Genomic DNA, 15425 nt, shown 5'->3' on the forward strand with positions numbered 1-15425 from the left:
AGGAAGCATTTCCCGAGCTTCAGAGACTTCTAAGAGGTCCCAGGTTCAAATCCAGAACAAGCCCCCCACTTGCAACACCGGCAGACCCTGGTTGTCGGCCAGTGGGATTGAACCTCATCTGGAGCTAAATGCATGAGCCTCTACTGCATGAGCTAAAAGCCACACGGCCCTTAGCTAAGGCTGTAGAGCAGACTCATTAATCTCTAAGTGGTTTTGGTGCCACTAGAGGGGACAAAGAACCACACTCAGGAGGTGTGTGGGTTACACTTGCTGTGTAACCTCTGGAGGTGGAGAGACAAACTTTTTGTGTGTGCACAATTTTGCACAAGCAAACACCTGTGCATGCATGTTTCAAGATCTTGCCCCTCTTCCAGGTGACAGAATATGCATGTGCACACCCATCGCCTGGGCATGCAGAAGTTAGTGCACAAAAAATCATGCACTGGGGCTTGTGCATTCAGAGTCGAGTTCTCCCTGCAAATGCCATCCTTGAGCTTTGCGAAGTGCTCTGAGATCCTTGCACAGAAGGTGCTGGTGAGGTGCTTGGCCTTGTTATTACTAGCACTGTTTCAGAGCCCAGTCTCTTTTCTGTGTGACCTTTTCAGGGTGGTAAGTGATATATAATTGCAACATTATCCAGTAGTCTCACATATTGAATGAGTAATTTATAGCCAGTTTTCCAGGGACAAATTTATCTATTTCCTTTTACCTCAAACTGCCCTTCTGCAGGGCCGGCTTTAAGCCGATTCCCCCGATTCCCCCAAATTGGGTCCCACGCCTCAGAGGGCCTCACGCCCTAAAGAAGAGCGCCTAAGAGTGCCTGGCAGTGGTCCGGGTCTTCGGCGGCGGGTCCTTCACTCGCTCTGGGTCTTCAGTGGCATTTCAGCGGCGGGTCCTTCAGTGCCACGGAAGACCTGGAGCGACTGAAGGACCCGCCGCCGAAGTGCCGCCGAAGCCCCGGAGCACCGCTGGGTATTCGAATCGGGCCCCGCACTTCCTAAAGCCAGCCCTGCCTGTCCCCTAATCAGGGGGATTACTTAGGCCTGGTCTACACTAGGCGTTTAAACCGGTTTTAGGAGCGTAAAACCGATTTAACGCCACACCCGTCCACACTGAGAGGCCCTTTATATCGGTATAAAGGGCACTTTAAACCGGTTTCTGTACTCCTCCCTAACGAGAGGAGTAGCGCTAATATCGGTATTACCATATCGGATTAGGGTTAGTGTGGCCGCAGTATTAGACGGTATTGGCCTCCGGGCGGTATCCCACAGTGCACCACTGACCGCTCTGGACAGCAATCTGAACTCGGATGCAGTGGCCAGGTAGACAGGAAAAGACCCGCGAACTTTTGAATATTTCCTGTTTGCCCAGCGTGGAGCTCCGATCAGCACGTGTGGTGATGCAGTTAAAAATCAAAATAAAGAAAGAGCTCCCGCATGGACCATGCGGATGTGATCGCTGTAAGGGCAGGCAAATCTGTTCTATCAGCGCTCCATTACAGAAGATGAAATTCAAAATCATTTAAAAAAAATCTCCAGACAGACGCCATAGCAGGGACTCAGCGCACTGCTGCGTGACAAGCGTAACGGAAAGCCAAAGAATCAAATGGACGCTCATGGACTGGAGGACTCAAGCTATCCCACAGTTCCTGCAGTCTCTGAAAAGCATTTGCATTCTTGGCTGAGCTCCAAATGCTTCTAGGGTCAAACACAGTGTCCACGGTGGGTCAGGGCATAGCTCGGCAATTTACGTACCCCCCCACCCACCCCCAGAAGTGAAAGGGAAAACAATCCTCTCTTGACTCTTTTACATGTCACCCTATCTTTACTGAATGCTGCAGATAGACGCGATGCTGCAGCACTCAACACCAGCATCCTTGCTCCGCCCACGCCATGGGTGGCTGATGGTGCAATATGACTGGTATCCGTCCTCATCATCAGCCTATTGGCACATGGGGCAGTGCAAAAGGACTGGTAACCATGCCAACTAGCATCCATGAGGTCTATCAAGGGCGCCTGGCCCTAATTTTTCCTGGTAGATGGTGCAGTATGGCTGGTAACCATCCTCATCATAGCAACAGGGGGCTGTGCTCCATCAGCCCCCACCCTTCATGTGTAAAAAAAAGATTCAATTGCCCCTGAACTAGCAGAGGGATGCTGGGCTCCTCTCCTACACACTCCTTACTGTCCTGTCTGGACTATCATAGCAGCTGGAGGCTGCCTTCCACTCATTTCTCACTAACAAGTCAGTGTGTCTTATTCCTGCATTCTTTATTACTTCATCACACAAGTGGGGGGACAATGCTATGGTAGCCCAGGAAGGCTGGGGAAAGAACGAAATCAACAGGTGGGGTTGTTGCAGGAGCACCTCCTGTGAATAGCATACAGATCATAATTTCTGCAGGATCTGACACAGAGCAGCTGTGCTCTCTGGCTCTATGATACAGTGGTTCTCTAGTACACTTGCCCATATTCTAGGCAGGACTGATTCTATTTTTAAATACCAAAAAGGAGGGATTGACTCAGGGAGTCATTCCCAATTTTGGCTTTTGCGCCCCTGGCTGATCTCAGCCAGGGGCACTTATGACAGCAGCAAATGGTGCAGTGCAAAAGGACTGGTAGCCACGATCATCTTATTACCAATTTATGGTATGGTAGATGGTGCAATATGGCTGGTAACCATCTCTGCTATCATGCAAAAGCAAAAGCATGCTACTGTGTAGCGCTGCTGAATCGCCTCTGTGAGCGGCATCTAGTACACATACGGTGACAGTCACAAAAGGCAAAACAGGCTCCATGATTGCCATGCTATGGCATCTGCCAGGGCAATCCAGGGAAAAAAGGCACGAAATGCTTGTCTGCCGTTGCTTTCCCAGCGGAAGGAGTGACTGACGACATTTACCCAGAACCACCCGCGACAATGATTTTTGCCCCATCAGGCACTGGGATCTCAACCCGGAAATTCCAAGGGGTGGGGGAGGCTGCGGGAACTATGGGATAGCTACAGAATAGCTACCCACAGTGCAATGCTCCAGAAATCGACGCTAGCCTCGGACCGTGGACGCACACCACCGATTTAATGTGTTTAGTGTGGCCGCACGCACTCGATTTTATACAATCTGTTTTGCTAAACCGGTTTATGTAAATTCAGAATAATCCCGTAGTGTAGACGTACCCTTAGACCGCCCACTAGTCTTTTAGGAGCCAGTTTTCAGAAGTGTTGAGCACCCTCAGCTCCTGTGGAAGTCAGTGGGGGCTGCAGGTGCTCAGCACCTTTAAAATCAAGCCCTTGGCACCTCTGTCATTGGGAAATCAGGAGATTGTATCGTTAGGGCCTAACGCTGGGTTGCCCCTGTGGTGCCTAAGACACTAACACAGCTGAAAAGATGCATCTTGGCTGCTAAAGGATCTAGGGCTGAGCAGGGAAAAGGAGACACCTTGCGCAGTGGGATCTCCACCAGCTCCATGCTACAGAGCTCCCCACCCAGCTCAGGCCTGGGGCATGGCTGCTGGGTCTGCACATTGTGAAGATCCATTGGTAGAAGGGGAGTAGCAGTAGCAGCCCAGCTGCTAGGGAGTTTAGCCTGCTTGGGCCTGACGGCTCCCAGCACTTTTATGTCGGTGTTGCTGCAAATGGGCCTGTCACTCTCTGTTTTAGGAACATGCTGGGCTGACCCATCCCATCCGATAAGAGTCTGAGGACTCCACTTTCCCATGCAATGAGATGCCGCTAAATGTTTAATATGAGCTGCAGCCAAGACACATGGTAAACATTTCATGTAATTGGTCAGCTTTAAAAATTCATGTCATGTGAGAAAGCCAGTGAAGTATCACATTGCACTTCATACAGCGTCGCAGGCTCCAGCTGGGAAAAACAATCTTTGCTGCACTTATCCTCTAAACTACCACTGTGTGGCTGGCCTGTCAGTGATCCCCAACATCGCCTCGCTCTTTAACAGCTTCACGGATATGACACGCACAGACACGATGCTTCGTGGCCAAAGTGCAGGGAGCCCCAGACCGCCGCCATGGGAGCTGTACGGAATGATGCATGAGCTCCAGCACTGTTCAAGTCTTTTTTCATTGCTGGACACCTAGGGGAGGGTGAGATGGCCCCAATCCCCTCAACGGGACTGGTGCTCTACAACTGAAGGCACCGAGAGGCATGTACAATTAAGAAGAGATAACGTCATCTTCCAGCCTCACACAAGCCTCTGTGCTCCACGACTGCTACAGCCATTCGCAGAGGGTGAAATTCTCTCCTGTGCAGAGGGTCAGGCCTATGGCATAAACCTTGTGCTGCTCCTCTGCACAGGGATGCCCTTTGCCCTAAGTACTTGCTGCATTTCTGGTTCCCCTGCTGCATCGGATCCCAGCCTCTGTGGCTCAGACAGCGATCCCTGTATGGTGCTATCTCCACGGCTTGGCCTGAATGCTGCAGTCTGGCTGGCTGGGTTAGGGCTCAGTGCTGTGCCACTCAAAGGCGGGGCCTCCAAACTAGAAGGCCACGTTTTTTCAAACTATGCTGTAATGTTGTGTGTCAGGCTTGAGATACCTGGGGCCTGGTGTTCTAATATGTTGAGTCATCTGCAGCCCCCAGTGACTTCAGTTGAAGTTGGGCTTGCTCAGCACTCCTTGAAATTATAGAATCATAGAAAGGCAGGGCTGGAAGGGACCTTGAGAGGCCATCAAGTCCAGCCCCCTGCACTGTGTCAGGGCCATGTAAACCTAGCCCATCCCTGTCAGGTGTTTGTCCAAACTGTTTTTAAAAACCTCCAGTGATGTGGATTCCACAACTTCCCTTGGAAGCTTATGCCAGTGCTTAACTCTCCTTAGAGTTAGAAAGTGTGTCCCAATATCTAACCGAAATCTCCCCTGCTGCAGCTCCTGCTCCCAGGGACTGACATTCAAAATGCTGATTGCCTACAGCTCCAGGTGAAGTTGCATGGGAATACTGGATGCTCAGCACCTCTGAAAATCATGCCCATGGTTCAAAGTTGGGTACTGCCAGCAATGCCCCTCTGCCATGTACATTGGCCAAACCAGACAGACTCCATGTAAAAGAATAAATGGACACAAATCAGACATCAAGAATTGTAACATTCAAAAACCAGTAGGAGAGCACTTCAATCTCCCTGGACACTCAATAACAGACTTAAAAGTGGCCATTCTTCAACAAAAAAACTTCAAACACAGACTTCAGTGAGAAACTGCAGAACTGGAATTAATTTGCAAACTTGACACCATCAAATTAGGCCTGAATAAAGACTGGAAGTGGCTGGGTCACTACAAAAAGTAATGTTCCCTCTGTTGATACTCACACCTTCTTGTCAACTGTTGGGAATGGGCCACATCCATCCTGATTGAATTATCATAGAATATCAAGGTTGGAAGGGACCTCAGGAGGTCATCTAGTCCAACTCCCTGCTCAAAGCAGGGCTAATGGCCTCATTAGCACTGACCTCCCACTTGGTAAGGCAACTCCCCTCTTTTCATGTGCTGTATATTTATACCTGCCCCTGTATTTTTCACTCCCTGCATCTGATGAAGTGGGTTATAGCCCATGAAAGCTTATGCCCAAATAAATGTATTAGTCTCTAAGGTGCCACAAGGACTCCTTGTTTCTGCTGATACAGACTAACACAGCTACCCCTCTGAAACCTGCTATAGGACAGTATTCAATCTGCGCATACCTGAAAAACATTCACCTTTTCTCAGTCTCGCCCAAATGATGAAGTAATTAATACAAATAAAGCCAAGGAGCTCACTTTTATAACAGCAAGCTTGTTGTTTGCATTGTACTGAGACAGGCCTTTCGAGTACATTCCTATACTGACACAGAATAGGCATCTCCATAGCTTAATCAATCTGTCCTCCCTGCTGTTTGTAGGAGACAGAAGCAAGCACATCACCACCTCTAATTAGCAGCAGACAGCCAGGCTGATTCTTCGCTCACACCCCATTTTGACACTGGTTTCCATGCCTGTTGATTTCCATGGAGTTACGTTTGATTTGCACCAGAGTGAGTGGAATAGCAGGTCGAGTGCCTGCCTGCCTGAAATACAGATTATGCCCTGGAAACAAGCACAGAAATGTAAAGCAGAAGCAGGTCCATGGGAAAGGAAATGGAAAAGAAGAATAATTATCCTGCTTTAACCTAATGTTGTAAATCTATATTGCCCATTATAATCTCGAGTGTCCTACTTAGTGAAGTATGCGATCGGTAGTGTTGGTTCTTACACAGGCACTGTATCTAATATAATGGACTGCCTCAACATCCATCATCATAATTACTGGGTCATAATTTGCTGCCCTTCTCGCGTCTGCTGCAAAGAGATAGAAGAGGCCTTTAAAGTACTCAGGAATTTTCATCAAAAATTTCTCAGGGTGTTTTATGCAGAAAGAAATCTGTATTTCTGCCCTATTTATTTTATATGTTTGGCCTAATATAAGGGAGTGTATTTCATTGGCAGTATGTAAATTTGAATACCTGGAACAATGTCTGTTTCTACTAAGATCTAATTTTGTTCAGCTGTACAGCATCAGAAATCAGCATGCACTGTCCTAATAACGCTACCTTGGAAAAGGATGCCTCCCACCAAAATCCCTGATTCAGACATTTCCAGACTCTGGGGAAGTTCAGGTCTGGAGCCAAATTTTCGGCACAGGGTCACGTCTAATTCTAAGTGGTTTAAATGGTGGTCCCCTTACCTTGTTATTCCTTTTGACATGCAGTGAACCGAAAGCAGTCCTACCACTGTTAGCTCTTCAGCCAGGCCTGGAGAAAGGCCTAAGCTCTTCATGCCTCGGCCCCCAGTTTCTGTGATTACAACACAAGCTCAGCTTTCATTTAAAAAATAAAATCAGTTTCTAGCCCTGACTGTGGCAGAGTGAAGTTTGGAACCATGATCTGAGTGAAAGCAATGCAGTGTCGTCTGCAGAGACTGAAGCAGCAGCTCTGAGAGAGGTGAACTGCCTCACTTGCCTCAATGGGGTGTTAATGCCAAGACCCGCTACTTTGGGTGGCATCTCCAACCAGAGCAGGGGCCTCTGCATGTGGCAGGAGGAGAGTGCAGTGTCCTGGGTCCACCCATCCAAACACATGCACCCCAGCTGCTGGAGTAAGTAGGGGTTGGGGTTCTGTTGTGATCCCCTCCCTCTCCAGGGGAAGAGGGGATCCCTTCTGCCATTGCTGGGGCGGGAAGGGGTTCCATGCGAATGCCCCTGTCACAGCCTCTCCAAGTGAGCAGTGCATCCCCGTGAGGGTGGGGCTCTAGGGGTGGAGCCATGGGGGATACTCAATCATGGTGGCTCTTGGGTTCCACCTTGCCTTGCTGCTGATGCTCTCTGTATGGTGGGTGTCCACCTGGTCTCAGTTAGGATTATTATCAATGGCAACAAATCATATTTGTACATCATATATTTGGAAGTTTCCCCATGTTATTAAATTCTAAAATAAGGGGCTGTTACAGGGCCATATTGCACCCTGGGCATTTAAACAGTGCTCCCCATGAGTGCAGGGCTGGGCTGGTAAATGGGCAAAGCGTCGGGTTTCTTGGGTACTAAAGTTATTCTCCCTGCTGAGTAACACATTTTGCTTCTCTTTGGCATTATGCCATCGAACAAACACAGGATTCCAGGCAGAGCCCAGGCTGAGTGGCAAACACTTCTTCCAATCGCCCCTTGTTAGTCACCCACCAGTTAGTCTAATATAGACAATGAAAAGAGGAAGGAAGAAGAGTCCTGTTTCCCCCCTCACAAAATAGTCACCGTTTGAGCCCTAGCTGTAGGATAAATGGCTGGATTTGTGCCCGCTGAGGATCTGGACACCTATGCTTCTAATCTGAGGAAAGAGCAGCAAATAGATTAGTAATGTGCAGGGATCAAATAAACTGTCAAATGTGACATCATGGCACCCGTTGTCTCACAAGTGCAATATGGAGTATTTGCCAGTTAATAATCTTGGCATGGTATTTTTCTAAAGATCTAGTGGAATACTGAAATGTTCGGGTTCTCCTGAGTCAGAGATGGCCGTGTATACTGTTGTTCAGTGCAAAGTATGTCTAAAATGCCGCCAGATTAGAAGAGTAGCATTTAATGCACACTTTGCACAGGAAAAAATGCCTGCACAAAGTCAGGGCTTATGTGTTTGAATATCAGTACCTTTACCTACCACAAGGGGCACAAGTATATTTTTTGATGTCACTGCAAAGGTATAATTCCTAGGAAGTGGTATTCCTGTCTCTCATCGGTCTGCATTTCTGAAGCACCGTCGCTGTGGTATGTAAGCACTGTTCCAGGAAAGATGTGACAGCTCCAGAAATGCTCATTTATATAGGTGTTCTGAGCACTAAACCAGGGCAAACTCTCAGAGCTAACCTGTGGTACACTAACTTCAGGACACAGGACAGTAAATTCATGACACAACAGATCGTAGATTGTGTCAAAATCAAGTCCTGTCTTTTGGGGATTGGAAGGACTAATGTTTTTATACCCACACTTTACTAAGGAAAATCCACATAAAGAGTTTTATTGCCCAAGAAAATAATTCAGTCACTGAAAGGAGATAAAAAGGTTTCTTAGTAAATATACCATAGCGAGTACTACTGAATGCAAATCCAAGGCCCAGATTCTGTGAATGGATTGAGCTGCACAGACCAAGCATTTGGGTTTTTTAATTTAATTTTAATTTTATTTATTGCAAAATGAATCCCTTCTATGTATGTATCTTAAAGAACTTTGTCTTCATGATGGATGAATAGACCAGAATGATTTTGGACTCCTATTTAAAGGGACACACCAACCTTGAGCACTTGCCAATTAAAAAAAAAATAGTTCAAGGTATTACAGCTGTCCCTGAAGCTACCTGACAATTGTGGTGATTTCAAAAAGGCCCATCTTCCTAGTTCTGTAAACATTTTTGTCTCCCATAGAAGAGCCATGCCAACAGTGGGCACCATCCTGCAAGCACCTGTGCATACGCTTAACTTTCCATACATAAGTAGTCCTATGTAGGAGCTAGAACCTGTAACTTCACTTGGGATCTGCTCAAGTGAAGGCAGGATTTTATCCAAGTATTAAGTGTTTTCAGGATAGGGGGTGTCTGACCACATGAAGGAAACAGTTGTCCATTGTCAGATTCTGTCCCATGCACAAAGTGAACACCCTACAAAATAGAGAGAAATGGTTTTGTCTTTTAATCAAAAGGTGGTCAGCCAGAAATGTGACATTTCAGTTGATAGTGTCCCTTTAATGAGAGAAAACCTGACTGGAATCTGAGCTCAGAAGAGTCTCACAATCCAGGCTTGGAGAGATTTTCCACTGTGGAAGAACATACAATGGCCTCAGAACATCTGAATATTGAAAGCCTTTTAAACCCACCTCATATTATCCTATTACTGGAACAAATCTAACAGTAAATTGGATTAAAAAAATAGGGACCGTCTTAAAAATATGCCTTCCCCATCCATTTTCAACTACAGTATTATGTAAAGGTGACAGTTATCAGCTATGTAGAAGAGCAGCTATATTAAATGTTAAATAACCTTTAACAGCACCAAATATTTAATCATAAAAAATTAAATTGACAGTGGTGTGGTTCACACAGTATCCCCTCGAAAACCTGACAGCGCCATTTCTCATATATATTGATAAGCACAAGACGTCCATAAAATCGTAGGCTCTGTAGCCTTCTATTTATGAGAGACTATCTAAAACTCATTCATTGCAGGTAATATCAGTAAGTCAATTCAGCTTAGGCTGATAGCTCATAACTTTTCAGACTGTTGTATTTACTGAGCCATAGACTATCCTTTCTTTGAGTGTACTTGAGAAAATGACTTGTACTGTAAGACTATTTCTTCTCAAAGTATAATCAAGTGCTCTAAAATGAACTCCATAACTGCAAATTCAAAACAGCATTAGACCTTGGTAATACCAAAAATATTGCTTTAATAATGCCTGGAAAGTTGCACAGACTAGCGACACTACTTTTTTGATTCTAGTAACCCACCTAGAAACCTATCAATGCATGTCTGGTGCTAGATGTCTAGATCTGTGTTACAGGGTGACAGAAGCCTGTGAAGTAGAGAGAATACAGACTCGAAATACACATGACCACCTAGCTGTGAATCACCGACTTTGGATGGGAATTCTGAGCTGCAGAAATGGTGGCGATTCCAAACCAAAGTTTAACAGGAATTACTGCTCTGGGTTGCATGGATGGGACTCCATTTGGCCACATTCAGCCTTGATGTCAACCAATGCATTCCACTGATTCTGATGGAGTTGCATACATCTCCTTATGCCAGGTGCTGAACTTGACCCATTGACCTCAGTGGGATCCATATGTGAGCTTCTCCCATTGTAGAGCCTGCTCCTACTCCCATAAAAGTCAATGCCAAAACTTCCATTAATTTCAGTGGTGCACAATTAAGGCCGTAAGGAGAGAGACTCTTCATTTACCTCAGTGGTCATGACTGAACTCTAGTAATGGGTGCAGTAAAAATTCTCTCAAGTAGGTGGGCTAGTAAAGATTGTCTCCTAGGTAATGGGGGCCTGATCTGAAGCCTACTCAAGTCACTTGAAAGATGCTTGTTGATGTCAATGTCTTTTGGATCAAGTCCGGAATTTGCTAGTGAGCAAACAGCAGAATCACATGAGATTCTTGTTTCTGTAAATGTCGGCCATTATTAAAGGCAGCCATTTCCAAATGCAGTCACAACTACCCCGAACCAAAGTCCAAAACGCAAATGGACTCTGAACAAAAATGGGCACAGTGAGGTAGCATTTCCTCGCCACTGCTTGTCCTTTCATGTGCTTCCTGCATTGCTCGGTACTGTCTGGGAGCGGGAGGCAAAATTTCAGGAGTGAGGTTATTATTTAGTTTGTGCTAGCTGAGTTCGCTCTGAAATCATTTCCGTCCATAGTTCATTCTGCGAATTGCTGCCTTGAAGGGCTTGAGGGTGGAGAATTGCAGTGCTGAACCCTTTCATTATCTTTAAACCAGTTTTTTTGCTGCCTGATGGCTCTTGGAATTTAGATGGCAGCAGTTATTCCTGATGCAGCGATTTTCCCTAGAAATGAGGCTGAACTGTAAAACTGAAGTTGAATGCCCCCAAACTGTAGGGGTGCGGGAGGAGAAGGTGGCTTAAAATCCACAACCAGACCTAGCTCTGAATTTTGGGTTTGGGCTCATCTCTGGCTTCAGCCTCCTTGAGAATTTGAGACAATGGGGAAAATCAAAACAATATTTCATTTTGGGCTGAGTTGACATTGTTCTGTGTCCACCTGAGCTGCTGTGGTGGTACCTCATCAGAGTTGTGGTTCTGAGCCGTTCATGTCTCTGTTTTCTGCACGTGCCCTGCTCCCTGACTGGACTATATTTCCCATGATGCATTATGGGAGTCCTTAGACAATGTCTGTGATGGGGGACTTTTCTTTCTCAGCTGGCTCTACAGCTGATTGAAAAACTCAGTTTCTGTCCCACAGGGAATTCATCGTGTCTAACGTCAACTCCTGGAAAGATACAAGAACAAATTATTAAAGAATCAGTTTGTAAACACCTAGAAGATGATAGGGTGATAAGTAAGAACCAACATGGATTTGTCAAGAACAAATCATGCCAGACCAATCTAATTTCCTTCTTGGACAGGGTTACTAGCCCAGTGGATAGCAGGGAAGCAGCACACGTGATAGATCTTGATTTTAGTGAGGCTTTTGACACAGTCCCAGGTGTCATTCTCAAAAGGAAACTAGGGAAAGGTGGTGTAGATGAAATTACTATAAGTAAGGTACACAACTGGTTCAAAAACCATACTCAAAAACTAGTTATCACTGGTTCAGCGACATATTTAGTAGGGTCCTGCAGGGGTCAGTCCTGGGTCCAGTACTAGTCAATATTTTCATTAATGACTTGGGCAATGGAATGGGGAGTATGCTTATAACATTTGCGGATGACACCAAACTGGCAGGGGTTGAAAGCACTTTGGAGGACAGGATTAGAATTGAAATGACCTTGACAAATTGACCTGAAATCAACAAGATGAAATTCAATAAAGACGACTGCAAAGTACTTCACTGAGGAAGGAAAAATCAAATGTACAAATACAACATGAGGAATAACCAGCTAAGTGGTAGTACAGCTGGCTAAAAAGGATCTGGGGGTTCTTGTGGATCATGAACTGAATATGAATCAACAATGTGATGCAGTTGCACAAAAGGCTAATATCATTCTGATGTGTATTAATCGGAATGTCCATATGTAAGACATGGGAGGTAGTTGTCCCACTCTGCTTGGCACTGAAGAGACCTCAGCTGCAGTACTGTGTTCTAGTTTTAGGTGCCACGCTGTAAGAAAGAGGTGGATAAATTGGAGAGAGTCCAGAAGAGAGCAACAAAAATGATAAAAAGTTTAGAAAATCTGAGCTATGAGTAAACTGGGCATGTTTACTCTTAAGAAAAGAAGACCAAGGGGGGACCTGATAAGTCTTCAGATGTGAATAAGGGATGTTATGATAATTTGTTCTCCATGTCGACTGAAGGTAGGACAGGAAGACATGGGCTTAACGTGCAGCAAGGGAGATGTAGGTTAGATATTAGGAAAAACTTCCTAACTATAAAGATAGTGAAGCTCTGGAACAGGCTTCCAGGGGAGGCTGTGGAATTATTGGAGGTTTTTAAGAACAGGTTAGAAAAACCCACGTCTGGATGGTCCAGGTCTACTTGGTCATGCCTCAGTGCAGGGGGCTGGAAGAGAGAACCTCTTGTGGTCAGGGCTGTCCCTACCCATACGCAAAGTACGCAGCTGTGTAGGGCACCAGGAAATGTGGGGAACCAAATTTCCTGGTGCCCTGAGCCGCTGCATGCTGCTCTGGCCCCAGCCCCACCTCTCCCCGCCCCTGCTCCGCCCCAGCCTCACCCCCTCTCCACCCCTTCCCCAAAGCCTTCGCCGTGCTCCACCCCCACCCCACATCTTCCCGCCCCTGCCCCGCCCCCACTCCACCCCTTCCCCAAAGCCTTCGCCGTGCTCCACCCCCACCCCACATCTTCCCGCCCCTGCCCCGCCCCCTCTCCACCCCTTCCCCAAAGCCCCTGCCATGCTCCGCCCCCACTCCCCTAGGGACTGCAGCAGGACCAGGCCTGCACTCACCGACAGTGGGAAGTGCACGGACCCGTCCCCAGCCTCGCCACCGGTTCTCCCTGCCCCCCAAGCCAGCCGCACCCCCCCACGGAGGCCTGGGGCTAGCCCTCTCCCCCCCAGAGGCCTGCCCCTCCCCTGAGGGAGGGCTGTGTAGGGCCCCAGAATAGCTAGGGACAGCCCTGCTCGTGGTCCTTCCAGTCCTACATTTTATGCTCCTGTGAAGTGGGACAAAAAAGTCAAAATTTTGAAACATTTAGTGCAACAGAAATTTCAGAGAAATATTGATTTGGAATCAGCATCATTTTGTACCCAGTTGGTACTGGTGTGGCTGATGACACATGGGGCAGGGCAGGATGGAATTTGTCCCTTTGTGCTTAAAACCCTTCCCCAGATACATGGACGCCTTTGCCATTCACAAAGTGTTTGGGTTGTCACTCAGAGAGACTGCCAGGAACGTACTCCAGGTGTCACTCACAGCTGCCCTTGAATCTGCTGCAGCTTGTGTAAGCATAAAAATCGTTTGACAGCTTTTGTGCCTCATACTAGCACTTTATATTTCAAAAGAATCTGTCTTTAAAATAATAGGTGCTGTTAACTGTGGGTGGGACGATGTGATTGGTATTTGGATTGCTTTATGCCGGCACAATGGAATGTAGCCAGGACTCTAGTTCAATGGTCCTAGTCATGTGAAAAGGGCTGTGGGAGCTTTCAAGGCCACAAATGGTCAGGGATTTTGGTTTTATATCTCACCTGAAAGAAAAATGCCCTAGCGCTATATTGCGGTATCCACACCGTACTGACTCTGAGGGAAGAATGTCATCTGGTGAGCTGAGCCACCAACTCCAGCTCTTGGGTTTTCCAGGGAGGTCTCCCACCTGAGTGCTGACTAGACCCTTCCCTGCACAGGGTATCAGAGCTGAAAGCTACCTGCAGACACTTCTGAGGTGAGTTTCTGGATTTAGAACAGACCAAGAACCTTGAAATGTGTTGCGCTGGATTCTAGCATCGTGGAATCCTGGGACCCTGCTCTGCAGCTGAACTTGGTCTTTTCGTGCGGCCAAGCTTGTTGCTGCTTTGGTAGCATTCCATGTTCCTCACAGCAACAGGATTAATTTTTCAGTGCTAGTAGTACATCTTTTAGCATATGCAGTATGTGGGAGACAGGCAATAAATAACTAAAGGAAGCCAACAGAACGGTGCCTTCCCCTGAGGATTCTACGGAGAGAAATGAATTCTGTTAAACTTTGCTTAGTGGAGTGGAAAGTTAAAACTGAGAGAAAAAACCGAAACCCTCACAAATAAAGTGCTGCGCTGTCATATTTGTGTCAGCAATCTCTGCGTAAAACATGCCCAGCAGAGACACGAAAGGACCTTCTTGGCAAAAGGGGCTTTTGTACGGTGTTGAGTGGCTGGAGCAGCAGAGCCCTGGGCTTCCTGCTTTAAAGGCAACAGAAATGCTTTTTAAAAAGTAAATCAGCAATGTCTGTTGCAAATCCCAAATCAAGGGCCAGATCCCTGCAGCCCTCATGGAGTCCTGTCCCAGGCATCTCTTCCGCTGGAGCCAGTGGGATGGTTGCCTGAGAACCAAGAGAGTAAGGACTGCGCAATTTGGCAGTTTAGACACTTAGGCTCCAATCCTGCAACGGATAGGAACTGGGCAGACTGCTGCAGCCACCTGGAGCGCCATTGATTCCGAGTGAGTGTGCCTTGCAAAAAGCATTTCAGTTAATGCAGGAATCCCGAGGGAGGGTCTTTGGCCTACGTTATACTGGGGAGCCAGACTAGATCATAGTCGTTTCTTCTGGCTTTAAAATCTGCGTATCAGAGAAATCACTCCTCTCCAAAGGAAACAAAAACCTCATGATAAGAAATACGTTCTAATGGTCTCTTCCCTCTGCAATGCCCAGGGTTCACTCTTCATTCCAATGCTCTTAGTACACTTGTAAAGGGTGGCACTGTATGATGTTGTTTGTAATTTACAGGCCGGGTGCAAAGGACTGGATGGGCATCTCGAGGTATATTTTTAAACTCTGAAGAAATAAGTAAACAGGAAGTCAAAATGTTCTCAGCAGCGAGTTTTCTGCCTACGTTTTTCTCTCTGTGTTTTTAAATGTGAAATAATAGTAATCGGTGTCATCTATTACATTATTGTGGAAGCAACCCCAGGATGCTAGGAGTCTGAACTGGGTGTAGGACCTCATGCTGCAAAATCCCACATGCTCCCCTTTATTCCCATGAGCAGTCCCACTGCGCTCTGGGAGACCCTCTCCCTGGGATAAAGGGTT

The sequence above is a fragment of the Mauremys mutica genome, chromosome 7 (genome assembly GCF_020497125.1).
Source record: "Mauremys mutica isolate MM-2020 ecotype Southern chromosome 7, ASM2049712v1, whole genome shotgun sequence".
Lineage (NCBI taxonomy): Eukaryota > Metazoa > Chordata > Testudines > Geoemydidae > Mauremys > Mauremys mutica.